This window comes from Lepisosteus oculatus, chromosome 1, assembly GCF_040954835.1.
Source record: "Lepisosteus oculatus isolate fLepOcu1 chromosome 1, fLepOcu1.hap2, whole genome shotgun sequence".
In the NCBI taxonomy this organism is placed as follows: Eukaryota; Metazoa; Chordata; class Actinopteri; order Semionotiformes; family Lepisosteidae; genus Lepisosteus; species Lepisosteus oculatus.
In genome coordinates, this window is record NC_090696.1 from 13,991,256 (window position 1) to 14,008,573 (window position 17,318).

The window sequence follows — 17,318 nt, forward strand, 5'->3', positions numbered from 1 at the left end:
TGAGAATGTTACTTTTTTTTTTAGATGTAGTTATGGAAATAAAGTATATTTTGTAAAAAGAAAAAAAAAATCTGTAAGGTCCGTCAGTCAGGTAGACATGAAAATTGCTGTCAACAATCCCCAACACTCTTGACAGAGCTTAAACAAATTTGTGAAGAAAAGTAGGAGAAATTTGCCCCATCCCAGTATGCAAAGTAGGTAGTCTTATCCAAAAGGCCTTGTCGCTTTAATTTCTGCCAAAGCTGCTTCCACCTGATATTGACTCTGTGGGGGTGAATATACTGTATAATAATTTTTTTTTTTTGGCATTTAACACATTTCACCCAAAGGAATCATCAGTTTGAGGGTTGAGAGGTCAGGTTCCATCTGTCCGCGTTTGGACACAAACTCGGACGCCTTCCGGTGTCTTGAGACCATGATCAGGGTGGCCGTCTGTGCCGCCGGATCCCAGATAATGGGTGAATTCCTTATCAGTGCCAGATACTTCAGCCCTGTCCTGTTGTCTGGTGCTCCCTCGCACAATCCCTCCTGTCTGTGCTATAGCAGCATCCTGCTTGGATCTGCCAGACCCGACCTGACTCTGTGCCTGGACCTTAACCACAGCCTGAAACACCCCCTGTATTCGGCCATTGACTGTGTGTACAGCACATCCCCTGCGCTGCCTGCCTGCGTGGCCCGTCCTCTACCCTGCTCATCTCGCGGCCGCTGTGCCCCTCGGGTAGGCGTGGCTTCATAATACCTGTAGCGTACCTGGTCATCTTGTAATCATTTAGCGAGCAGCCTTATATACTGTACAGTCATGCATCCATTTGGGGAAAAAAAATCAATTCCAATTCAATCTGCTCTAAAAGCTGACGATTATGATAAGAAACAAAATTGAACCATTGTAAGACTTTGCTTGTATTTAGAAAGAAAAACAGTCCAGGTTATAAGTAACTAACAATTTATTATCTTAGTTAAAGCCTTAGTGAAAGAAGATGGTATTTGTCCGTCTGGTTTTGATCGAGGGTGGATTTCTTTTGTCACTAATGGGCAGTAGCAGGGACCTTTGTGAGCCTTCTTAGGGATCTGCATTAGGGTGGGAAGACTACAGTACATTGCATTGGTACTGTATGTTCTGGTTACCATCTAGACTGCTCTGAGTCTAAAGGGACAGTCTATATGCATGTTTCCCTACCACGCTATCACTCAAGGCGGCAATCTGTTACATCTACTGTAGATAGCAGGAAGATAAATTTCACTGTATGCAACACTTGCTACAACAGAATGTTGAAGTGTTGCTTTCTAGTTAAACATGTCCATCATAAAAGGAGGAAATGTGTTTGTTGGTCAACCATATTTCAGTATAAAGATGCATTACTGAACCACCACTTATTTGCATGTATTCGACGCAAACATCATTTAATACTTTGTGCCATGTTTCAGTCCTAGAACTGTAGAGTTGTTACCATGATGCTGCAAAACAGTAGAAAAAGGGAAAATATTCATATTTTGAATATTGAGCAAGCTGGGGTATGCGAAAAGACAAATTCCTAATCCAAGAAAATGTAAATGGCTAATAAAATGATCTTATTTTATCTTTTACTACTCCAAGATGATTTTCATTATAGTATATTGAAAAGTACAAAAGAAAACTGAAACTTTATTGGCCATAGCAAAACATACTATACAAAACTTTGTAGTTACATATTGAGCTAAAATAAACTTTAAATGCCATTCTAAAGAATTATAATTCAATTCAATGACTATCATTGTGAAAGTTATTAAACCTGGATTAAGGTTACAGGCCTAAGGAATATATAAGTATTGCATATGTGCCTAAGCAAAAGTCAACACCCTACAGAACCTTTGCCAGAGAGTTCAGTTCCATGCCTTAAGCTTAATGCATTTTTGCGTCATACAAATTTAAATGTGTGTTAAGAAATTACCTTAACTGTACATGGTCTGTGTTATTGTGCCACAATAAACATTCAAAGTCCCATTCTTCCTGTTCCATGTCTGTGTATTGTCTAACCCAGAAATGTTCTTTTCATTAAAACAGACTCAAGTGCAAGAGTGACATAATGATGAAGATCTTCAATTCTTTCACACTTATAGTACTGTTCATTTCTACTCCTAAGCCGTAAAAGGTTACGAAATTCCGGCTTTTAAAAAAATTCCATTTTAATTTAATTCTGCTATTGGGATAGAACCGCTGATTAGTAAATTATTTTAAAATGTAAGAATTTTATGTTTACCTGATCTATTTTCCAAGTTTGACATGTACAAAACTATGTTAAAGTATAGGTAACACTTTGTGTAAGTAACACTAAGTGTTCTTTTTATACTTAATTGAACAAACATGCATTTGGTTCTTGATTTTCAATGAAATTACTTAAAAAAGATACTTCATTTTGTCTCAACATAATTAAATAATTAAACACTTATGAATCCCAAAGAATATTTTGCTTGATTCATATTCTAACTGAAGTTGAAAGATGAATTTTTTGTTTTGCTAAAAACGAGACAATGTCCTTTGAGATTTTGAGTTTTACACAAACCATGCACTGGCTTAGGCTGTTTATATTTCATAATGATGTTAGGGCAATTTTTAAGATGAAGGTAGAAATCCTGTCTGTTCAGAATACACAAAAAATTAATCATCAATGATATAATCTCTGGTTTAAAATGTTAAAGAACTGTCAAATATAGGTTTCTATTTTTAATACCAGTAAAATAATTTCACACACATTCATAGAAAACAGTTCTTTGTACTGCATTTCTTTTGAAACAGACTTTCCATAAAAATAGGTTAAAAATGATCAATTATATAAAACAATTATGTGTAAAAAAACAAAACCAAGAGTCATAAGTGATTTTGAGAATATTTTGGAAAAAAAGCATGATATTTATTTTATCTACACACATGTAATGTTTATGTGTTTTAAATGAAATGGTATTGTTGAAATTAAAATTAATTATATTGTCTGTTTAATTGAAAGTGTGGTACACTTACTACAAATCAGAAGCACATTTAATTCCCATTTGCCTCCAAAAACAACATGACACTCGTTATTATTTATTTATACTTTCATTCTTTAAAAAGGTTTTTGTTTTTCTTACAGAGCACCGTAAATACCACTCTTAATTATTTATTAGTTTCAGCATCTGTTGGTTTCAGTTCTCTATTCACAACTAAAAGTTCCAAGGAAATAAACAGTTTAATGAGTCAAATGTTTTTGCTTGCCCAGCCTAAAGCCAGAAGTCATTGGATGAGGTACTGTAACATGCTGAGGCACACCTTAATCTGAAGAAATGTACAGACATATCTACAGTATATAGAGAGTGTCCCAGCCTTTTATTACCTATTTGAATGAAGTCACGATCTCAACGGGTGTTTCTGACAGACAATTACAGAACTCTGAAGCTACATAAAGCAATTATTAAGAAATAATGCACTAAAATGGAAAATGAATAATTTCATTTTGAGCAGGAGCACAAGGAAGACTGCACTCAAACTTTATTATGCTTCATGAACTGAGATACAGCAGCCTCTGCATGATAAGAAAAGGGAAAAGAGTACTGACAGAGGAACTAAAGATGTCAACCATTATGTCATGCAAAGGATACATTAGTGGGATGTGGATTTCTTATTTGCTGTTGCTGACAAAGGTGTAACTCAAAACGTGTTGATGTCATGCCTGTTTGGATTGAGGCAATGTATTCTGTTCAAGAAGGAAGAACCAAACACCAAATGTATCTTATTCTCTTTTAATGTATATATGTATGTATTTTTCATTAATCAGGTACAGTATATATATATATTTCTGATGTGCTACACTGGGGGTATTATTTTGACAGAACATGGTAGTGTGAAGTTGGAAACATCAGAAACTGATTAATAAATATTTAACTAACATGAAACCTTTGTGCTGTCGTAAAAGGAAACTAAAATAAAAGGCTGATCTACCCGTATTACCTGTAAAAAAGGAACTGATACAGTACACTTTATTATAATGTTATATATTGGAACAAATGCTGTATTTGAATTCAGTTTTCAAAACAGAAGGAAAATGAATTGAACCTTCAGAAAGTGCTATAACTGTGAGAAACAACTACCTTTTAAAAACCACATTTTAAATCAGAGGTTCTTATTTTGCTTTCAATGTTTTATACACTACTAATCCTTTCTATTGTTCATGATATTTGTCTTCAAGTGCAGTCCCCTTACAAATGAGGTAGTTCAATATTTCTTTTGAACTAAATACATCTGCAGCAATTCTGATATTCTTTGAAAATTGATCAAATTAGAAGTATTGAGAACATAAAGCAGCTTACAAGTTATTTGCCTGTTTACTTAAACAATTGTGTAAAATACCAATTAGCACTGGAGCAATGTAATGACTCATGGCATTTTTGTCCCCCAAAGAGAGATCCCTGAACAAATGGTCTGTGTTATAAAGAAATGGCTATTTGTACGAGTTGTGATTTACAGTCTATCAATAACTCATTGTTAGAGCAGAAGCCTGATAACATGCCTTTGTCTCAAATGGTATGTTATCAGAGGCGTTGTGTAAGGAGTTGCTTATCCACAGTTACAAAGACAATACAAAATGTAAAACCCTACCATAAGGAAAAAAAAAGTTAATTCATTTTACCCAGGAAGATCAGGAGATTTATAGTAGGAGCATTACAAGAGAAGTGCATTCAGAAAACAATTTCTTTATATTATGTTTCTTTATATTTCATTACACAGCGGCATATTAACTAATATGCATAATATTAACTGAGTTTCTGTAGTCTTGGTGACTATGTTTTAAAAATACATCTGTACTGAACCATGTGTCATGTTAAACATGAACTGTATAGTGGTATAAATGAGTGATGAGTCTGAATACCAGAAAAACATGCAGGTATGAAATGCAACATAAATTTCGCATGATGATAAAATAGTTGTAACCAGCAGTATTGGCAACAGGGTAGTGCTGTAGAAGTCACACAAGCTGATAGAATAAATAAATGGAGACAGGTAAAGAGACAGACTGAAAGACAGATAAATGCATTATGGATCACTGTAGGGTTTTCGTATTTATGTTCAATGAGTGGTAAGTTTTTTGAATTGTGTACATCTAAGTGTACATGTCACTAAATGTTGTACCACGTTATATTGTAATTGTACATTGTAATGTAATAAGATGGCATACTGAGACTTTTACAGTGAACTGAACCTGTCTGCCTGGAATTCCACATGCACACACTACTGCTAAACCAAATCCTTAGTGAGGTGTGCTTAAAGTCTTATCTATTATAATATGCAACCCAACAAGAACTTTCAAAGCCTTTTATTCTTGTGGCAGAGAAAACATTTTCTACAGGGTGTCTTGCATCCAAATTGATTAACATTGACTTTCAATGGTGATAGTTATTGTTGAATAATTACTGTATTTGTTTAGTAGACATCCTTATTCAGGCGACTTACAAAATATACAATATTGTGCACAAAAAAAACATTATATCAATTGTGATAGAATATCATATCAATTGCAATAGAATAATGATTTAAAAAAAATAAAATTACTAAAACAGGGAAATACTGTAGGTACAGGTTTCCTGGCTTTCTGAACTGGTTTCCTGGAGAAGTACTAACAACTATCAAACTGGCATGGAGGCTCAAATTACCTCTAATTTAAACCCTTTTTTAGAAGAGCAATGTCTTTGCACTGCAGAAAGTAGAGTAAAATAATGTCCATTGGCGGTAAGCAACTTGTAGATAAGGAATTATTGATTACAGGAAAAAAGGAATGCCATTGATCAGAATGCAGCATTGGTTGGTGCTAAACGTTCGTGATAAAGTGAGAGAGCACAAATTCTGTCTAAACTGAAGAGTCTCGAAGAGACACTGAAAGGTGGTCAGGAACTTAGATTGAGTTATTTGGGCAATGGAGACAAGGACAATGAATTGGCCCGGGTGGTGAGGTGATACTAGCAAAAGCATATGGATCATTAGTGGAGATGTGGTAGGATGTCATGCACAGACAATGCCATTCTGGGTTACTCCACTTAAACAATGAGATTTATGGTTGGTGAAGAATTTGAACCACCTGAGAATTGAGTAATTTGGTATCGTCGATTGCAGGCATGTACTGAATGGAATGATGACAACGTATACAGTAATGACTATGGGTCCACTCATATACGGTATAAGACAAAATATAAAGACCAGACAATAGCTGAAATGTATTGCTAAAAGCTAGAGGCATTTATTTATGAAAGTAGTCAAGTTATTATAGAAGGGTAGCATGAAAAGATGACAATTTTCAGTTCTTTAAATTTACCTATTTAATGCTCTATTGACTATAAGTAAAAATACAACTCTGTAACAACAATGTATGGTTTGTTGTGTTACTGTATTCTGCTTTATTGATACAAATCAACTGACATCTTAAAAAAAATAAGTTAAAGACCAATTGAAAATACATATTTCTACAAAGGGCTTTGTTTAGTAAGAATTTCCACAGTTATTTTTTTCAATAATAGTTTTTTTTAGAGCCAGTACATTGCAGGCTTCCTTCTGATCCATATAAAGAATAGAAACAATGAGTGCTTTGTGCAAGCAGTACAATATGGTGACATTCATAAGCTCTAAAGGGCAGTTTTCTATGCACAACCAAGTAGAAAATAAAACTAAGGGAAACAAGATACCATGAGAATATTGAAGAATAATTTAAAGAATAACAAAACATGTCTATGTCTGAAAGGAGAACTTTTGGGGCAGCAGTACGGAAAGTTTAATAGGTCCTATTACACCCATGAAGACAATAAACTGTAATAAAAAGATTCAAAGAGGAACATCTTACTAGATATGTTTTATCACCAGATATAGAAAGGAAATAAAGGATTAGGTTGCAGTGATTGTACCACTGAAACAAATACTGTTAATATTGTGTAACCATTCTCACCAGGAAACAATTTCATATTTCATTCTTTTGGTGTGGCCATCCATTCAGGATTATTTGCAGTGTTGCATTCTTTGTATGATGCTTCTTAAAATTTCAGACTACATCTGATACATCTGATAATCTGATAAAGATCAGATAAAGATTCTATTAGGATGTTACAGTTTATGGCTGTAGACTTTATATGGCTAAGTATAAAAAATAATTTGACAGACTAACAAATGCATGCTGGTACAGTAACTTGATAAATTATCCAGTTTATCCAGTTTCCATCTAAATAAACCATCTTACAATAATCAATTATGTGCATTAGCCATTGTAAATATTTGAATATTGTGTGTTTGTTATAATCATAGTTAAAGCTTTGCCATTCACAAACCTTCCACATACTGTAGCTAAGTTTGAAATGTCAGGGAGGACTATAGTACAATAACTAATACATATGCCTCTCAGAAAATAAAAGTTTTTTTTAATTCCTTAGCCATAGAAAAAAGAATACAGTTTAAGCAGTTTACTGAGTTTATTTTAGGTCTAGTATGATCAATGCGTTAACACTATGGCAGTATTGGAATTTCTCAGACAGGCAATCTTAGCACACGTGTGAAAATACTGTGTATGCAATTAATTCAGCACTTACAGGCCCTCATAATTAATTATACTACACATGTACACATGTATGGTATGTATTTGCACATGTGTGTGCAGGAGGAATATATTCTGTATCTACAATGGTGTTTCAATCTATTATTTCCAATCTACAGTGTTTCTACTACTTTCAAAATGTGCAGACAGAGGTATCAAGTAAGACATTTGAGTAGCATATCAATTGTTAATTATCTACTGATCCTTTAACTAGATACTCAAACAGAAAAGTCCCCCAGCAGAATGTGATGCAAGTTATATAGAGGCTGTAGGTCCCCAGGTTGGCCATAGCACTAAATATTTTATAGCATGTAGCCGATATAGTGTGGTGACTTGTTAAAAGACTTTGTTAATCATTTACAGGAGCTGTTTTGGATTGCATTTCCAGTGTTCTTAACACATTAGATTAAGTGCTATGATACATACAGTACATCTTCATGTCATCCTTTTTTGTTACCTGCTTAATATCATGGCATTGAAAAATCCACATTTTTTACCAATTCAACTACTGTCAGTATTTTGGCAGCATATAAGTATATTTAAAGAAGAGGAGTATCAAGAAAGTGAATTGTTTTTCATGTTCATTCTTTTTTTCTTAATCAGTTTTTGCCTGAGTGTGTATTTTTCAAATTACTGGAATGTGTATGCCATTTGTTGGCATAAATAAGGGAACAGCTTAAATGACTGGTGCCCTACAAACCCAAGTGAGGCTGATGATGTTTATCACACTATTTAAGCTGTATCACACTTCAGCTCCCACTAAACATATTAATTGATTCAGCAAGCATGATGTTTGCTAAACACATTTCACAGCTATATCATGATCTATAAGTCCTTTACTATATTTAAATTAATGTATTTATACATTTAAATATACAGTATTTAATATGTAAATACTGTACATATTACACACCTCACACCTGAAGAAGGCTCCACGGCCGAAATGTTGTGTTTTCTTTCTTCTTTTTTTCAGCATGGAATAAACCGATTACTTATTCCTTTGCAGCCTACACATGCTGATGCAGCTACCCACCTGAACTACTACAGTATTAATATGCTTTATATGTTTACAGACACATTATTAGAGTACACTGCTGATTAACTTAATATTATACATGTCACACCCTCTGCAGCCAGAGGGTGCTCCTTCTCTGTCCTGTCTCTCATTTCCGGTTCTTTGCTGTCCTTCCAGTGTCTCTCTCTCTGGGGCTATATATTTCAGGGTCACTCATTCACCTTCGCTCAGCATTGACATTCGGATGTCCTGAGACCCGCCTAGCACCAGGTCGCCCCACGTCCGCTACCTGAGGGCAATGGTTTCTATACGGCATTCCCTGAACAGCTGAGCCCGGGCTAACCCCCATCTCGCTGCTACGCATAGGGTCTTTTCGCTCTCCTGCCATTCCATAATTATTTAAGAAACTGTTCACAATTATCATTTGTTCTGATAATTTTTTATGCTTTACCTATTTTCACAGTTTGTTTTATTTTTATTGAATTATTGCACAGACATGCTTCTGAACAATGATAAACCTGTCGTGATGAGGACTTCCTTGTTTTCTCCTCATCCATTTATTTTGTTTTTTAATGGAATAATACATTTTAGAACCTCCAGTCTTTCAAGTGATCTAAAATTCAACCTGTTGTATTTAAGTGATGATTAAAACTTGCAGTTTCAGAATTGTTCGTTATTGTGGGGTCATGAAACTACATGGGTGGGTAGCCTGTTCCAGAAACCATTTCAAGGAGCCTTTTTCAGAGTGACTTGTTTGACAGCATGAAGTCATTTGAAATCACTTGTGAATTGCACTAGATCATAATCATAAAATAGCAGTCATTTGGAAAGGGAGTATCCGTCAAGATCATTAACTCACCTCAAACCACATCAATGAAGCAAATTGTGAACTTTGTTAAATGATGGACAGGTGGTGAATTACTTCACTCTAATATTCTCATAAAGATTTGCTCTCTCTCATTGTCTGCTTTCACTACAGCTTCACTGTGCCACCTTCTGAAACAACGATATACCTTGGCAAAGAACCACACATTGCCAGTATATACTGAGTTGTACTGCTATCAAACACCAGTTTATGTATGCTCTCATATCTTTGGACTTTCATCTTACTGCACCCACAAATGTTACACCATGGAGTTACTTGGCTCTGTGTGGCGCATTGCCACAATGGCATGGAAAGACTTGTGTCACATGGACTCACAGAGTGCAATAATTCAGTAGGTGACAGAGATGTTTAGGCGTGGGAGCCCTAGCATCCCTACATGGGTGAAGAATTATGTGACTGAGAAATCTTAAGGAGGGGGAATGTTACATTACAGATTTCCTATGTAGAGTTCAAAATTATAGAAACTGACATGACCCTTCCTGTTGCATCCCATAATGTGAAATTATGACATAATGGATGCAAATTTTTTAAAACTTAATATTGTATTCATAATTTGGATGCCCATAATGAAGTCTTTTAAGGATAAGATAAGTCACAGCAAAAACGTGAAAAAATGAAATTGAATTGTAGTTATATGTTGATGCGTGATCTTTGAATTGTTTTGATAGCTTCAAATTCACTACCTCACTGAAGGACCTTACAAACACCGGTGTATTGATTCTGAAATTATACTGATGTAATCATGTGCTGTATATTAAGATGTGTATACATAACAAATATGAATGGCTGCTTCAAAGTGTAATAACAGAAAGGCTTAAAGCAGCAAAACTGTGAAAACTGTACAAGGATCTGAATACTTCAATACCCCATGAATGTTTTGAAGATTGAACCCTAGGAAAACAGCTTAAGAGATTGAATGAGTAGTTATTACAGGGGCAATGTTTATAAAAAATATAATTTGAGAAAAATAATGTTACAATATGTTTACCTTCAGACTGACACCTGCATTTTCAGAATACCAAGCCTAAATTTACTAATAACCTATAAACCCATTCTCAAAGTCTAATTCAATTTAACTAATATTTATTTTAATGTTTAGCATATATTAAACATTTGATAAACTTTCAAATGAAATCTTATCTATTTTGTATGAATCACATGTAGTTGCATATATTCTGCAATGTCAGCATCACAATATTTTTCTTTGGAAATGAAAGAAAGATCACTGAAGCTAACGATATGATTAACATTCTCATCACTTTGTTATGTTTTAAAGTGTTCTAATTCTTTAGCGCACAGCCCACTCAGATCTTAGCATACTAACTAAATAAAAAAATTAATATTTGTCTTGATTAAACACTTGACTCTCTTCCTCATATGGGTGTGGAGATGAAACAATAGCTGTTTTATATACTACATACTTTAAAGGCTCTGTGGAATGCAATTCAAATCATTAAGAATAGTATGATATGATCTGCCATGTGGCATAAACCAGACTTTAAAATTGCCAGGAAAACTGCCTTGTGTTCAAGACAACATACAGTAACAGAATGGTATTTTACTTAGGACACATCTTCCTAATTGAGACTACTCCCAGTAGTTAGAAAAACAGGGAATTAATTCATTAGCAAAAGTCTAACTTTACATCCAGTCAGAAGAAACTTTAAAGAAAAAAAACAACAACTTTCCTTTGCTCTGATCTTCAATACTTTAGTGGAAATCAAACTAGTTAAAAAAACAACATCCAAGATATACAAATTAATTACAGGTTTAGATGAGACTTTTTATGTTCCCTTAGAAAAGTAGAGCAGACATATCAGCAATCCAGCAGAAGCCGATCGTTAGTTGTCTGAATACTTACATTAAGTCACGCAACAGTGAAATACAATCAGTAAAATACAATTAATTGGGGAGCAAAATGCAATGAATACAACAAAAAAACGACACAGTGCACGCTACACAGGACAGACCTTTTTGTCTATCAGAAACTGACATTTGGCAGCATTTTCAGGAAATACTGTTGGTGGTTACATTCATGCATTTTGGTGCTGCCCATTAAGCCTGAACTAGTTTTCTGTATCTTTCCATTCTCCCTATCTTTAATTGGTGACCTCATGTCATTCACTCCGCCTATTATGGGTGAAATAAAAAACATGAGTTTCAAAGTGGCTGGTATCTCTTTTTTCTTACCTTCACTCCAATGGTCTTTGGTCCCCTCCTTCCTACACTTAAACACTATGTATCTGATACTCCACGTAGTAGTTTATGTTTGTGATCGGCTGCTCATTGTTCTTTTTATAAAAAAAATATATTCTTATATATTATAGTATTATTCTTATATATTATTATATTCTGTTTTACCTGCTTGATGGGATAAGGTAGTTCCTGCATGCTCCATCTGATATTCTGTTTTATATGACATGTGATATTCTGTGAAAAGGCCTAGGTGAGGGTTGGGCCATAGTGTGTGATGAATCTGATATCTTTTGTTTTGTCTTTGTAAAATTAAAAAAAACCCAAGACAAAATAGATGCAATGTGGGTGAAAATTAAAAACATACATATCCAAATAAATTTAGAGTACAGTGGTTTTAAAATAATATAAGGAATTATTACCACCTTTTGAAAATCAACCACTATGCATCAACACTTTCATTTTTCCCTGATGTCTATGACTGTGTTTCTGTTGTAGATGCACACATATGTTGGAGACAACATTTCCTTTAATGGGAATCTTACAGTACAGAATATGGGCATGTCGCTTGTCTGAAGAGAAAGGATCCTTTAAAGCAGACTTTATTTTAAAATATGGTGTTAGCCCCCTCTATTGGACATAGATGATTATGAACAAGATATACTGTTATTGTGTTTCAAGAATTGTTCCTTCTAACATGGGAATGATCATATTTTTCATTGTTCTTCCATTGTTCCTTTCTCTTGTTCAATGGCATTTGGTCAGATTCACACATGATTTACACATTTATACAGTAAAATCCTCTTTCTATAATGTTTTCATTTTCATATCCTGAAATTAGCGGGGCTGTTATGCTGAGACCAGTTTCACACAATTAAAAATAGTATAAAAAGTATTTTACAGCATATTCAACTAGAAATTATTTGATGGTCATGAAAATAAGCTTTTCCATATAGATGTTTGACTGTAAAGTTCTTTCACACAGGTTTCTAATGCAGATAACATAACAGATAACTTGGCTTGGATAAGATTTTTACCAGTGCATACTGTACTCGGAAGGTCACATACTGTATACTGTACACTATAGTACCAGGTTATCCCATACACAGTTTCAGAGATTTAACAACAACAGTTAAGAAGAGGTACACTGAATTATACCTGACACTACATTTAGTAATATAGAATTTGACTGTCCGTTTATGGACTGTGACTAATCACAGATAAGGACATTTTTGCAATTAAATGTGTTCCAACATGTAAGGATCATTTGAAGGCTAACATGATGGCTTTAACATAAATGACTGAAACATTATCATCAGATTTAATAATCATGTAAACAAAATCTCAATTTGTACATGTCCCATTGACAGTTATTGTTAGTTCTACTCTCCTTTTTGTTTCAAACTTGGATCTGTGCATTTTCCTACACAGACCCTCCTCCAGCTCTTAAAGGAAAAGGCAAGGAATCTTTCTGAGACATAGACGCCACCTGAGGCCTTTACAAGAAGAAAAATGATTAAGACTACCTAGCAGAAGACTGAAATTAGCAAGGGAGAAGAAACAGGAGGACAGTGTGTTTTGGAGCTCATCTGCCATCTGTTTTTATCGGTCTCCCTGAAGTCCTCTTGGCTGTATCAAATAAGCTAGAAACGAGAACATTTGATAGGTATCATCTGACCACTACTCAAATGGTCTTTATTAACTATTAACAATGCAATTAATATGCTTGAAGATGCTTCTAAAATAATTAGTTCACGCAATATTTACCTTCCGGTTATTCTATATTTAAAGCTGTGTAACTAGAAATGTAAATTGTATTTAATGAATGGTAGGCAGGGTAGAGGTTTCAGTGAAGTAAAGGAGTTTATCCATAAGATTCTGGTTAGTTTTTATTTCTTTATTATTTTCATTTATTAGTCTTTAAAAATCTTGAATTCATTTTTATACTTTAAATTGTAAAGGCACACAGTTCTATACTAAATTCACATACCCTTGACTTTAATACAATTTGAGGTGGACATTTCTTTTCTGTGATCTGTTTGGTAAAACACGTAATAACATACTGTAGTTCAGAAATTGGTAAGTAAAAGTATAAGTCATGGAGTCATTGTGGAGCTGATTTTGATGTAAAATCAGGAAGGTAAGCTTTAAGCAACCTGTATCTGTCTTCATACTATTTTAAATGTGCAATAATCAAATGAAAGGAGTTCCTTAATGTGTTTGTTCATTTCGGTGTTTAATTGATACTAAGATTATAAATAAGATAAGATTGACAATAATCATGTGTTTATTTTGTTAACTGCTTTTTGAACACCTCTAAAACAAACGTCATATAAAACTGCAGCCATTAACAATATTTAATTTGCAATCCCTCCTCCATCCTGTATGTGGTTATTCTGTAGGTGCTCCAGTTAACTCTCACCACCAGAAGATATGCTGGTTTGGTCAACTGGCTGTTTATTACAGGCTAATTGATTTCATTTTTCTTTTTGAGGCATATTAGTAAATTGGATTTCAAGTCTTAAAAGGACTAATGGGATTTATAATTGGTATCAACCTTGTACCAATTTCTGAGTTTCAGAACTGCCTTCCTTCAGCTGCGTTGCCTGAAATATAACCAATTGGACCTCTGCACAATAATTAGGGGCACAATAATTAGTATGATACTATACCAGTTAAGAGCTTTTTAGTCAAAAATAATAGCAAGAAAGTTGAGAAGAGGTCATTCTAAGTTCTGTGTGCTGGAGCTGGACTGTTTGAGTAGAGTATTATTGATACTCAGAACTCACCAAAGAAACAAATTAAATAAAAGTCTCAATAAGCAAGCAGATCAATTAAGTCGTCAAACAGCACTGAAGAATTAGAGCTGGAGAGTGTTCCTCCATAACTGAGACAAGGAACCACAGCTCTTGTGCAGGGTGTTAACTGCACCTTCTTGGACAGACTCTGGGGTGCCATAACCCTTACCAGGATTAAGCAGCTTCAGAGATTATTACAATCGTATAACAAAAATAAATATTAATTTGTTCACACGGTATATTTACATGAAGGTGTTCAAGTGGAGAGTTGCTTCAGCATGCTTTAGCTACAAAGGAACAAGACTTTACAAAGGAAAAACCTTTATTTGTTCCAATGTATTGTTACAGCTGTACAGTAAATGACAATGGAACTGTCTAAAAAGAATCTAGAAACAATAGGAATGCTAGTGTCAACATTTCCAGCTTCAAAGCAAAGGGGGTGTTTGCTGAGACTTATGGGGTCCAGATTCGCTGATCAAAACAATATCCTGGTGTACAGTATCTTAATTAATTAAATTCTAGATAAATGATTAAGAGTGTAAAAACAGTATGAAAAAACAGACCATGGAGACAGGAGGAGACAGAACATAAACCAGACCAGAGGTCTTTGTTCTAGATCACCAGGGAAAATACCGTAAGTATTTGAACCTTGTTAAAAGAGCAATTCTGTTTTATGTTTGTGTTGTATGTTTATGTTGTTTTTAGTGTAGTGTGTGTCACTCTTCTTGTTAAATATTTGCTTAACCAAATGTGACTGAATTACTACTCTTTTCATCAAAACTGTGGTAGAGGACAGAAAATTCACACGCCTCTAACTATAACAATGGCTCAGGTATATTGTTGGCAAAATCATTTACAAGCTGGGGGTTCTGATAATTTATTTTACTACTTGATTTATCCACTCAGTCATTTTCCGATATTTCTCCAATGTCTTAAACCCCCATTTGTAACAATATATACATAGCATATTATAGCTGTGATCCTAATTCCCGGTCTTGGAGAGCAATAACCCATAAATACCTAAAATTGTAACTGAGACACACTAAGTCAATAACTTAGTTTAATCAAGTCATTAAGAACTGAAGTAAATGAAAACCCAGAGGATGATGTGGTACTGTAGTCTTTTTTTAAAGAAGGCAGTACTTTTAAAGGTTTTCAAAATTATGGGATTTTTTCAACAAATGTATTAAAATATGTTAAGAATAACCCCCATGAACTATTTTGTTATGAAAATATATTACTTTTCTCTAAACTTAGTATTTTGCTTATTTTTAAGCCAATATTCTCTTATTATAATATCTCCCAAGTCAGCTAAGCAACTGCACATTTTCTTTGTCTCGGAAGTTGTCTTTAACGTCTAATAATGATCTGTTGTTGTAAATCCAGTACAAAGTATCTTTCAGAGCACCATATCTTTTTTACATTTATGTCAAACTCATTCCATTGCACTTAAAGAGGGTGAACATTACATAGAGGAATATTAATTCCTGTTATTTATCTTTCAGGTTTAAATAGTTTAGGTGAGCTGTCTTGAAGGTTATTGTGTTAGTAGACATATTGTAACATTGACCTACAGGTTGTCTTCCTTGGGGTGCTATATGACAATGAAGAATGGAGTAATTCTCTGCCTTTACAAGTTCTTTTCTATTTTAATACTCCTCAAATCTATGTCCTAACAAATAAATTCTTAGACTTTGTTAATATGCGGAACCACAGGCATTACACAGGGGTGCTGGGTAAGTGTGAAATGATGTGTATATGAACAAAGAGAAATTATTATACTGTATATGTTTATATTCGTGCTATCCTTTGCAAAAGTATCTGGCATCTTAATTTCCTTATTTATTTAGACCCTGTGCTAATTTCAATAGATTATGTCTTAATTTAGTTTTAGGGGATTTGTACTTATGAAAATTAGTCTATTCTAATAACATTTCAATTATTCACTTCATACAAAAAATGATGTTATAAAATAAGATATGATATGATATTTTACAAGACAGGGATCCAGATTATTGTAATCTAATGATTTGATTCTTGCTGTTTTCTAGTTAAAAATTTTTTTTTACAAAAATTATATTAGTTCTTCCAATACATATGTGTAAAGAGGCTAGCTATATAAAGTAAGTGTTTCTGTGTTGATATACTGGCAATTAATGATTCAATTCAAAAGAATCTGACTACTTTATTATTTGTTGCTTACTGAGATTCAGAAAGTTGCTCTCTTCCAGTTTCTTTACAGTTGATTCACTGAGATTTCAAATGTGATTTTTATTAAATTTCAACATAAACAGTTTTAAACAAGTCTAATTCAGAAAAGTCTAAGTCTCATTATTTCACAAATAAAAATAATTTATGTCAGACCAATACATTTTCCATGTACAAAAATATTTTGGTGTTGCAGGTTGTCCTACGAATGAACAGCTGGTTTTTGTGTGTAGATGTTGGTTGTCAGGTTGGATTTCAGTTTGTAGTTGTTGTAGTACCAGGTTAGTAGGCAGGCCAGTAGTGGAGGTAGCAGATCTATTGTAGGTCTGTCTTTGTAGTATCTTATCCAGGGAATTCTGTTTTGTTTATTACTGTCAGTCTTTACGTAAAGCCAGAAACCTCCAAGACCTTCAATTATTCACCAATATTTGAAGTAGGTCATGTCTGAAGATCTCCTGAGGCAATGATTTTCCACACTAAAAACAAGGATTAGTTCAAATCAAGATGAGATATTGGTTACAGGGACTAAAAAACATATTTCTCTTAAATACCGTATGTGGTAAACTAGTACTCTGAAAAACATACAAATTAGTCTTTCCCTTAACTACAGTACTGTATGTGGTATACTACTGTATGGTCAT